The sequence below is a fragment of the Saccopteryx leptura genome, chromosome 8 (genome assembly GCF_036850995.1).
Source record: "Saccopteryx leptura isolate mSacLep1 chromosome 8, mSacLep1_pri_phased_curated, whole genome shotgun sequence".
Classification (NCBI taxonomy): domain Eukaryota; kingdom Metazoa; phylum Chordata; class Mammalia; order Chiroptera; family Emballonuridae; genus Saccopteryx; species Saccopteryx leptura.
The window spans coordinates 69,998,647-70,008,542 of record NC_089510.1 but is presented as its reverse complement, the minus strand read 5'-3'; the positions used below and the strand labels follow the sequence as shown (position 1 = coordinate 70,008,542).

The following is a 9,896-nucleotide window of genomic DNA, read 5'->3' as shown; positions in this document are numbered from 1 at the left end:
GGGAATTGAACCCACAACCTTTGTGTGTTGGGGAGAACGCTGTAACCAATGGAGCTATTCAGCTAGGGCAAAATATGTAATGCTTAAAACAATTACAAAGTAAATCCTCTGTAAACCTACCACTTGTCTCCTGTGGTAAATCTTTATATATGAGGAGAACAGATCAAAAGGGGACAGAAACAGATCCTTAGAGACCAGTTGGAAGGTGAGAGCATTCTTGAGCAGAGAGATAAAGGAGTCTGGGGCAGGGTGGTATAGGGCAAGGGAAAGGGTAGGGTGGGCTCAAGAGATATTTAGGAAGAAAACTGGACTTGATGGATTGTCACTCACTAATTGGGTGACTCACTTTTTCCCAGCCTCTGTTTCTGCATCTGTGAAGCAGGCTGGGAGTAACTGTAGTTATCTGTACTCCTAGCACATAGCACAAAGCTTGGTGCAAGATGATAGGCAAAAAATCATAGCCACTGTTGTTAATGCTGTATTGTGTAAGCTTCATAAATGTTTGCAGAATGAATATTCTGTCAAACTTGGGGCTGGAACACTCCGTTTCCTTCTAGGAAGGGAAACAATAAATGATGGTGACTACCATAAGCGATGCCCATACTTCCCAGGAAAAGGGGCCACTCGGGTCTGGACTAGGGTCTGAGCCAGGGCCAGCCCCGCCCGGCCCCGCCCACATTCCACTGAGCTCCGCCTCCTGGCCGCGCGCGCCCCCGCCGCCGCCGCGCGCGCCCCGCCCCGCCCCTGCTGGTGACGTGCAGGGCAGAAGGGGCCGGGCGGGGTGCAGTGAGCCTTGTGCTTCCGCGGGCTCTGGGGTCGCTGGGGCTTCGTGGCCAGCGGGAGCTTCGCGGGGTTTTGCTCGCTCCCTCACCTCCCCGGTGCTGTCGGGCGGCGTCCCACGCGGCCTGCGTTTCAGACGGGACCAGGGTGAGGGTGAGTGTTGGCGGGAGCGGGATGGGACCGGCCGGGAGCGCGCTCTGCTCTCCGGGGCCTTGTCTGGGCGGGGGTGGCGCGGGCACGTGCGCGCCCCTGCCCTACTCAGCTGGCTGCTGCCCCAGGTGCAGAGAAGGGGGAGGCGGCGGGTGAGTGCAGGGAGGAGAGGATCGGAGGGAGGAGGCTGGATCCCGGGCGAGTGTGTACCTCGGGCGAGTCTCCAAAGCGGGAACCCGGAATTTGTGTATATGCGTGGTCGGGGGGCGTCCTTTTCTAAGGGGCGCAGCGCTCGCTGAGGGGTGGGGGTGGGGTCCCGTGAGCCCCAGTGGCCGGAGCTTTCAGGTTGTTAGCTGTTAGTTGGTGGTCTATAATGGGGTTGGAGATGAGAATTGGCCCCAGCACTAGCAAGTTGTGGGTTTACCAAAAAGAATCTTGGAATCTCCCTCCAACCTGTCGCCATTCCTACCGTCCGCTTCCTGCGTGGAGGATGAGTAGAGTTTAGAAAGGTTGGAGGATATTCCAGGGTTGGTATTCGAGTTAAAGCAAAAGAGATGTGAGAGTGCAGCGTTGGAGTGGAAAGCTTGGGAAAGTGAGTAGTTGGAAGAAAGGCTGGTTTGGTGGATTGTGGCCAGATTGCAGAAGACAATGAGCTTTATAGCATAACATTTTTATACTGTTACAACTGTAATTGTTACAAAATATAAAGTAAAGGAGGGAAATATCACCAGTAATCCTTAGAGTTTGATATATGTTTGCTAGTATTTTCATCTAAGTTTATAACAATTAGAGATTACCTACAATTTTTTGTTTCCTTTTCTGGTTAGCATGTAAAATGCGATGTAATAAGTAATATTTAGCAATATCATTTCCTCTTTTTTTTAACTTTTAAAAAAAATTTATTTGTTTTTATTCATTTTAGAGAGGAGAGGAGAGAGAGAAAGAAAGGTGGAAGAGCAGGAGAGAGAGAGAGAGAAAGAGAAAGAGAAATGTGGAAGAGCAGGAAGCATCAACTCCCATGTGCCTTGACCAGAGAAGGGCAGGGTTTCGAACTGGCAACCTCAGTGTTCCAGGTCGATGCTTTATCCAGTGCGCCACCACAGGTCAGGCTCATTTCCTCTTTCTTTTTTTTTTTATTTGTTATTTTTTTTTATTTTTTTATTTATTTATTCATTTTAGAGAGGAGAGAGAGAGGGAGAGAGGAGAGAGAGAGAGAGAGAGAGAGAGAGAGAGACAGGGGGGGAGGAGCTGGAAGCATCAACTCCCATATGTGCCTTGACCAGGCAAGCCCAGGGTTTCGAACCGGTGACTTCAGCATTTCCAGGTCGACGCTTTATCCACTGCGCCACCACAGGTCAGGCCATTTCCTCTTTCTTAATAAGCAAGTAGCAGGTATTGCTCAGAGGAAAATTTAAAAATTCAGACAAGCAAAATGAGGAAAAGTAGGCATACTTTCCCTGCCTACAGATATTAACATTGTATCTTTTTGGCTTTGTATATTCTTTCAAAGATAGGAGCAGATGATGCCCTGATTAGGAATTTAGTTATTATGGGAATTCTTTGAAGGTTTTAAGTAGGTAAGGATCATAATATGACTGCTACGGGAAGACCAGTTACAATGCTGTTTGCAATGTCTTGAACTAGGTCCATGACAATGGAGGTAGAGAAGGGTAGAAAGATTTAAAAAATATTTTGGAGGAAGAATGTATAAGACTTGGGAATGTATTGGTTAGGGAAAGAGAGAAGTCATTGCTTATCAATATTTGTTTTGAACAACTACAAATAGATGGTGCCATTTACTGAGAAGGAGAAGAATTTTAAATTTGAGATACATGTTAGTTATGAAGTCTGTATGTTGAGGAGGCAGTTGGATGTACAGGCTTGGAACTCACAACAGAGAGAGCCTAGAGCTGGAGATAAAAATTTGGGAGGGGTCTGTTAAACAGGTGATATCAAAGTTTTGGGACTCTATGGGATTACTGAGGGAGAAAGAGAATAGATAGTGAAAATTGAGGCTCAGGCACTTCCATAGTTTGAGGTCTGGTGGACTCCACCAGGTGGAGGAAGAAGATTGAGCACAGAACAGAAACAGCCAATGAGGTAAGAGAAAAAGCAGGAGATTGATATTACTGAATCAAAAAGAGATACATTTCTGGAAGATGGAGAATGGGTCCTTTTATCGGCATTTCTTTTTTTTTTTTTTTTTTAAAGATTTTATTTATTCATTATAGAGAGGGGAGAGAGAGAGAGAGAAGGGGGGAGGAGCAGGAAGCATCAACTCCCATATGTGCCTTGACCAGGCAAGCCCAGGGTTTTGAACCAGCAACCTCAGCGTTTCCAGGTTGTCGCTTTATCCACTGCGCCACCACAGGTCAGGCTTTATCGGCATTTCTAAGATGTTTGGTAAGATGCTCAGTTGGATTTGGCATTGTGGAGCTTATTGGTTTTGGTCATTGGTAGTACTATCCAGAGTTCTAGAAGTGGAAGGTGAAAAAGCAGATTGGAATAACTGAATGGGATGTGAGGAAGTAAAGACAGTGAGTGTGAATTAGAAAACAGTTCCGCTTCTTCAAGATACCTTTTTTCCCTCTACCCCAAAACTAAATTTATAGGTGAAAAATTGATGGCTTGTTTAATTTTTCCATTCCTTGATTACTAATATAGTTGAAGATTTTTTTTGCCTGACCTGTGTGGTGCAGTGGATAAAGCATTGATCTGGAACACTGACGCCGTAGGTTTGAAACCCTGGGCTTGCCTGGTCAGGGCACATATATGGTGGTTGATACATCCTGCTCCCTCCACCTTCTTTCTCTCTCTTCTCTCTAAAGTGAATAAGTAAAACCTTTTTAAAAAAAGATTTTTTTTCACATTTGTTGACCATTTGTGAAATTGTTTCTATCCTCTGCGCTTCTTTATTTATAAAAAACAAACAATTTTCTAATTTGTTGAGTTCTTTAGATAGTAGCTGACATAGTAGAATCATATAATACAATATTTGTCTCTTTGTGACTGGCTTGTTTCACTTAGTATAACATCCTCTGGGTTCACCCAGATTGTAGCATGTGTCATAATTTCCTTTTTAAGGCTGAACGGTATTCCACTGTATGTCTATATTTTATTCAGCATTCATTGGTTGTTGTGAATAATCCTTCTAAGAATGTGGTTTACATATACCATACTATCTGTAGATATCTGTTCAAAGCCCTGCTTTCAGTTCTTTTGCGTATATACCCAGAAGTGGAATTGCTGGATAACACAGTAATTTTTTTTTTTTTTTTTTTTTGAGGAATTGCCACACTATTTTCTATAGCAGCTGGACCATTTTACATTCTGACCAGCAAGCACAAGAGTTAATTTCTCCACATCTTCACCAACATTTTTTTCTGTTTGATAGTAACCATCCTAATGGGTATCAGGTGATATATTGTTGCAGTTTGTTTGTTTTTTCTTCTTTTCCAAGTGAAAGGAGGGGAGATAGACAGACTCCTGCATACACCCTGACCCACCAACGGGATCAACCTGGCAACCCCTGTCTGGGGCCATGCTCACAACCAGGCTATTTTTAGCATCTGTGGCAGAAGCTCCACGGAGCCCTCCTCAGTGCCAGGGGCCAATGCACTTGAACCAGTTGGGCCATGACTGCAGGAGGGGAAGAGAGAGAGAGGAAGAGAAGAGGTGAGGGTGAGGGGTAGAGAAGCAAATGGTCACTTCTCTTGTGTGTTCTGACCAGGAATCAACCCCAGGACATCACACACTGGGCCAGCGCTCTACCACTGAGCCAACGGGCCAGGGCCATTATAGTTTTGATTTGCACTTTACTAATGTTAGTGATGTTAAACAACTTTTCATGTGTTTATTGGCCATTTGAATATGTTCTTTGGAAAAATCTATTCAAATCCTTTGCCTGTTTTTAAATTGGGTTGTTTCTTGTTGCACTTTAAGAGTTCTCTCTATATTCTGGAAATTAATCCATTTTTAGGTACATGATTTGCAAATATTTTCTCTCATTTTCAGTATTATCTTTTTACTCTGTTGATAGTACCTTTCGATGCACAAAATTTTTAAGTTTTCATGAAGTCTGATTTGTCTATTTTTCTTTTGTTACCTGTGCCTTAATTGCCATATTCAAGAAAGCATTGCCAAATCCAATGTCATGACACTTTTGTCTTATATTTTCTTCTATGCATTTTGTTGTTTTGTCTTACATTAAGGTCCTAGATCCATTTTTTAAAAGGTGAAAGATTTATATGATCTGAAGAGAAACCAGAGCATCCTAGATCCATTTTTTATAATGCTGTTTTTTAAAAAATTTATTCATTTTAGAGGAGACAGAGAGAGAGAGAGAGAGAGAGAGAAGGGGGAGGAGCAGGAAGCATCAACTCCCATATGTGCCTTGACTGGGAAAGCCCAGGGTTTTAAACCGATGACCTCAGTGTTCCAGGTCTATGCTTTATCCACTGCGCCACCACAGGTCAGGCAGGTACTAGATCCATTTTAAATTAATTTTTGTATATGGTGTTAGATAAAGGTCTGATTTCATTCTTTTGCCTGTGGATATCCAATTTTTCCAGCATCATTTGTTGAAAAGACCATTCCTTCCTCCCATTGAATGGCCTTGGCAACCTTGTCAAAAAATATTTGATCATATATTCAAAGGCTTATTTCTGGTCTCTCTGCTCTGTTCCATTGGCCTCTAGATTTGTCTTTATACCAATACCAAACTCTTGATTACTGTAGCTTTGTAGGAAGTTTTAAAATCAGGAAGTGTAAGTATTCCATTTTTATTCTTTTTCGTGATTGTTTTTATTATTTAGAGCCCCTTGAAATTCCATGTGAATTTAGGATAGGCATTTCTATTTATGCAAAAATGTTATTGAAATTTTGATAGGGATTGCATTGAATATGTAGATGACTTTGGGTAGTATTGACATTTTAACAAAAATCTTTTAATCTATGAACATGAGATGTATTTCCATTTATTTATATCTTTTTTTATTTAGAAATTGAATTTAATGGGGTGACTGATCAGTAAAAGTATATAGGTTTCAGGCAAACATTTCTATAGCATTTGAACTGTTGACTGTGTTTATGTATCTATTTTTTTTTTTTTTTTTTTTTTTTTGCAACAGAAACAAAGAGAAGGGCAGATAGGGACAGACAGGCAGGAAGGGAGAGAGATGAGAAGCATCACTTCTTCATTGTGACTCCTTAAGTTGTTCATTGATTGCTTTCTCATTTGTGCTTTAATGGGGATGGGGCTGTGGGCCAAAGCAGAGCGAGTGACCCCTTGCTCAAGTCACTGACCTTTGGGCTCAAGCCAGAGACCGTGGGGTCATGTCTGTGATCCCACGTTGAAGCCAGTGACCTCAGGATTTCCAGTCTGGATCCTCTGGGTCCCAGTCCAATGCTCCATCCTCTGTGCCACTGCCGGGCCAGGCTCTAATTTCTTTTTCCTTTAATTTCTTTCAGCACTATTTCATAGTTTTAATTGTATAAGTCTTTACTTCCTTAGTTAAGTTAATCCCTCAGTATTCCTCCCTCCCTCCCTCCCTCCCTCCCTCCCTCCCTCCCTCCCTCCCTTCCTTCCTTCCTTCCTTCCAGAGAAGGGTGAGTGGGGAGGGGGCAGGTAGCATCAACTCACAATAGTTGCTTCTTTTACATGCCTTTATCCAGCAAGCCCTGAGTTTCAAACTGGTGACCTCAGCATTCCAGGTCAATGCTTTATCCACTGCACCACCACAGGTTAGGCACCTTAGTTATTATAATTTTTTAATTTTTAAAGTTGATTTTAGAGAGAGAGGAAGGGGAGAGTGAGAGAAAGAAACATTGATTTATTGTTCCACTTATTTATGCATTCATTGGTTGATTCTTTTTTATTTTGTATTTTTCCAAAGTGAAAAGTGGGGGGGCGGCAGACAGACTCCTGCATGCGCCCAGCTGGGATCCACCTGGCATGCCCACCAGGAGGTGATGCTCTGCCCATCTGAGGCATTGCTCTGCTTCAACTGGAGCCATTCTTGTGCCTGAGGTGGAGGCCATGGAGCCATCCTCAGTGCCCGGGCTAACTTTTTGCTCCAGTGGAGCCTTGGCTGCGGGAGGGGAAGAGAGAAACAGAGAGAAAGGAGAGTGGGAAGGGTGGAGAAGCAGATGGGCACTTCTCCTGTGTGCCCTGGCCGGGAATTGAACCTGGGACTTCCACACGCCGGGCCAATGATCTTCTGCTGAGCCAACTGGCCAGGGCCATTGGTTGATTCTTGTATGTGTCCTGACTGGGGATCAAACTCACAACCTTGGCATATGGGGATGATTCTCTAACAAACAGAGCTTCCCAGCCATTGCCCTTTCATTCTTTTTTCTACACTGCTGCCAAATGAAGAGTGGGGGTGGTCCATTCACTTTTACCTCCTAGAAAACAAGGCTTGTGAAGCATATTGTTTCTATATTATCTGTTCTGTGGGGATAAGAGAAAAAAAAAAGTTTTTGACAGCTGGAGTGCTCTTCATGGATGAGTCGGAATTTAATTTGATTCTTGAAGGATGGAATAGCATTTTAGTAATGGAGAGAAGGCAGAAGTGAAATATTAATCCGTTAGAAGGTAATTGTTAGATGTTCAGTCATGTGAACTTTGGTGACTACAGACAAGGAGGGGTAGAACTAGTTCTCCTAAGCAAGAATTGTTTATTCTGCTTATCTGAAAAGTGACCGAGGGTTTTAGATATTTTGGTGATTTTTATCTATTTTGTTTTTAAAAAGTTTATTTGAGGTTGTATACTTCTATTGAGATATAATTCACATAATGTAAAATTCACTGTTTTAAAGTGTACAAAGTATAGTCAATAGGTTGTACAACCATTACTATCTAATTATGTAACTTTTCCATCACCCTAGAAGGAAACCTTGTATCTCTTAGCAGTCAATCCCAGTTCTCTCTCCTTATCCCCTGGGGACCACTTTTTTTGTCTATAGATTTTGTTTGTGGACATTTCTTTCTTTTTTTTTTTTTTTGTATTTTTCTGAAGCTGGAAACGGGGAGGCAGTCAGACAGTCTCCCGCATGCGCCTGACTGGGATCCACCCGGCACGCCCACCAGGGGGTGATGCTCCGCCCATCCAGGGTGTAGCTCTGTTGCAACCAGAGCCATTCCAGCACCTGAGGCAGAGGCCATGGAGCCATCCTCAGCGCCCGGGCCAACTTTGCTCCAGTGAAGCCTTGGCTGCAGAAGGGGAAGAGAGAGACAGAGAGGAAAGAGAGGGGGAGGGATGGAGAAGCAGATGGGCGCCTCTCCTGTGTGCCCTGGCCGGGAATTGAACCCGGGACTCCTGCACGCCAGGCCAGTGCTCTACCACTGAGCCAACCGGCCAGGGCCTGTGAAGATTTCATATAGATAGAATTAACATGTGACCTTTTGTATCTGGCTTCTTTAACTTAGCATGATTTATTCAGAGTTCACCTGTGTATCAGTAGTTCATTCTTTTTTACTGCTTAATAATATTCCATGGTATGAATTTACCACATTTTATTTATACAGTCATCAGTTGGTAGACATTTGGATTGTTTCTACTTTTTCACTATTATGAATAATGCTATTATGAATATTCATATGCTAATTTTTGCATGGATATATATATTTTTTCATTTCTCTTAGATATATACCTGGGAGTGGAATTGCTGGTTTTATACAGTAATTCTGTGTTTAAGTTTTTGAGGAGCTGCCAAAATGTTATCCACCATGGCTGCAGCATTTTACATTTCCACCAACAGTGTATGAGGGTTACCGCTGTGTATTCTGTATACATTTTTGGCAGACTCTGTTATATTTAATAGTGTGTTTAAACATCTTTATTAAGGATAATAGGCATATCACAAACTACATATATTAAAGCTTACAGTTTGATAAGTTTTAGCATACACACCTGTGAAACCATCACTACAATGAAGATAGTAATTTATTTTCCCCCCCAGTTTTTCTTATGCCCCTTGGTAATCCTTCTCTCCCCTCCCCTGTCTTTTCTCCTTCCCGTGGCAGCCACTGATCAGCTTCCTGTCACTGTAGACTAGTTTGCATTTTATATAAATGGAATCATTGTAATATATACTTTTTTTCTAAGCTGGCTTTTACTCATCACCATTTTGAGATTAATTCATGTTGCATATATCAGTTCCTTTTCATTAATGAGTAATAGTCTGTTGTATGGATATATCACAATTTGTTTATCCATTCACCTGTTAACGAATATTTTAGGTTGTTTCCAATTTCTGACTATCACAAATAAAGTGGCTGTGAACATTTGTGTACAAGTTTTTATGGATATATGCTTTTATTTTCTCTTGGGTAAATACTTAGGAGTAGACTGACTTAGCCATGTGGTAAGGTATGTTTAGCTGCTTAAGAAACCGCCAGACTGTTTTCCAAAGTGGTTGTCCTGTTTTACACTCCCACCAGCAGTGCATGAGAATTCCAGTTGTTCTATACTCCGTTATTTTTAACAAAAAGAGAAGTAAGAAGAAAACAAAATAACATAAAGACACCTACAATCTATCATGTTGTTCTTTTCGGCATGATTAGAAAATTCAGGCCCTGGCCGGTTGGCTCAGTAGTAGAGCATTGGCCTGGTGTGCAGGAGTCCCGGGTTCGATTCCCAGCCAGGGCACACAGGAGAAGCGCCCATCTGCTTCTCTACCCCTCCCCCTCTCCTTCCTCTCTGTCTCTCTCTTCCCCTCCAAGGCTCCATTGGAGCAAAGTTGGCCAGGGCGCTGAGGATGGCTCTGTGGCCTCTGCCTCAGGCACTAGAATGGCTCTGGTTGCAGCAGAGCGATGCCCCAGATGGGCAGAGCATTGCCCCCTGGTGGGCATGCCGGGTGGATCGCTGTCGGCGCATGTGGGAGTCTGTCTGACTGCCTTCCCGTTTCCAGCTTCGGAAAAATACAAAAAAAAAAAAAATTAATTAAAAAAAAAAAAGAAAATT

General features: G+C 42.8%; 1 protein-coding gene across 4 annotated transcripts in view; it reads left to right on the top strand.

The window, feature by feature from the left end:
* The first annotated feature begins 767 nt into the window (after positions 1-767).
* Positions 768-9,896, top strand: part of YEATS2 (YEATS domain containing 2) — a 121,054-nt gene continuing 111,925 nt past the window's right edge. For 3 of the 4 annotated variants that reach the window (XM_066347210.1, XM_066347212.1, XM_066347208.1), the window contains exon 1: positions 768-933. The gene's annotated coding sequence lies outside the window, so the exon portion shown is untranslated. Of the gene's footprint in view, positions 934-2,009; positions 2,034-9,896 lie in introns of those variants that run through there. The other variant, XM_066347209.1, reaches the window with a different exon arrangement.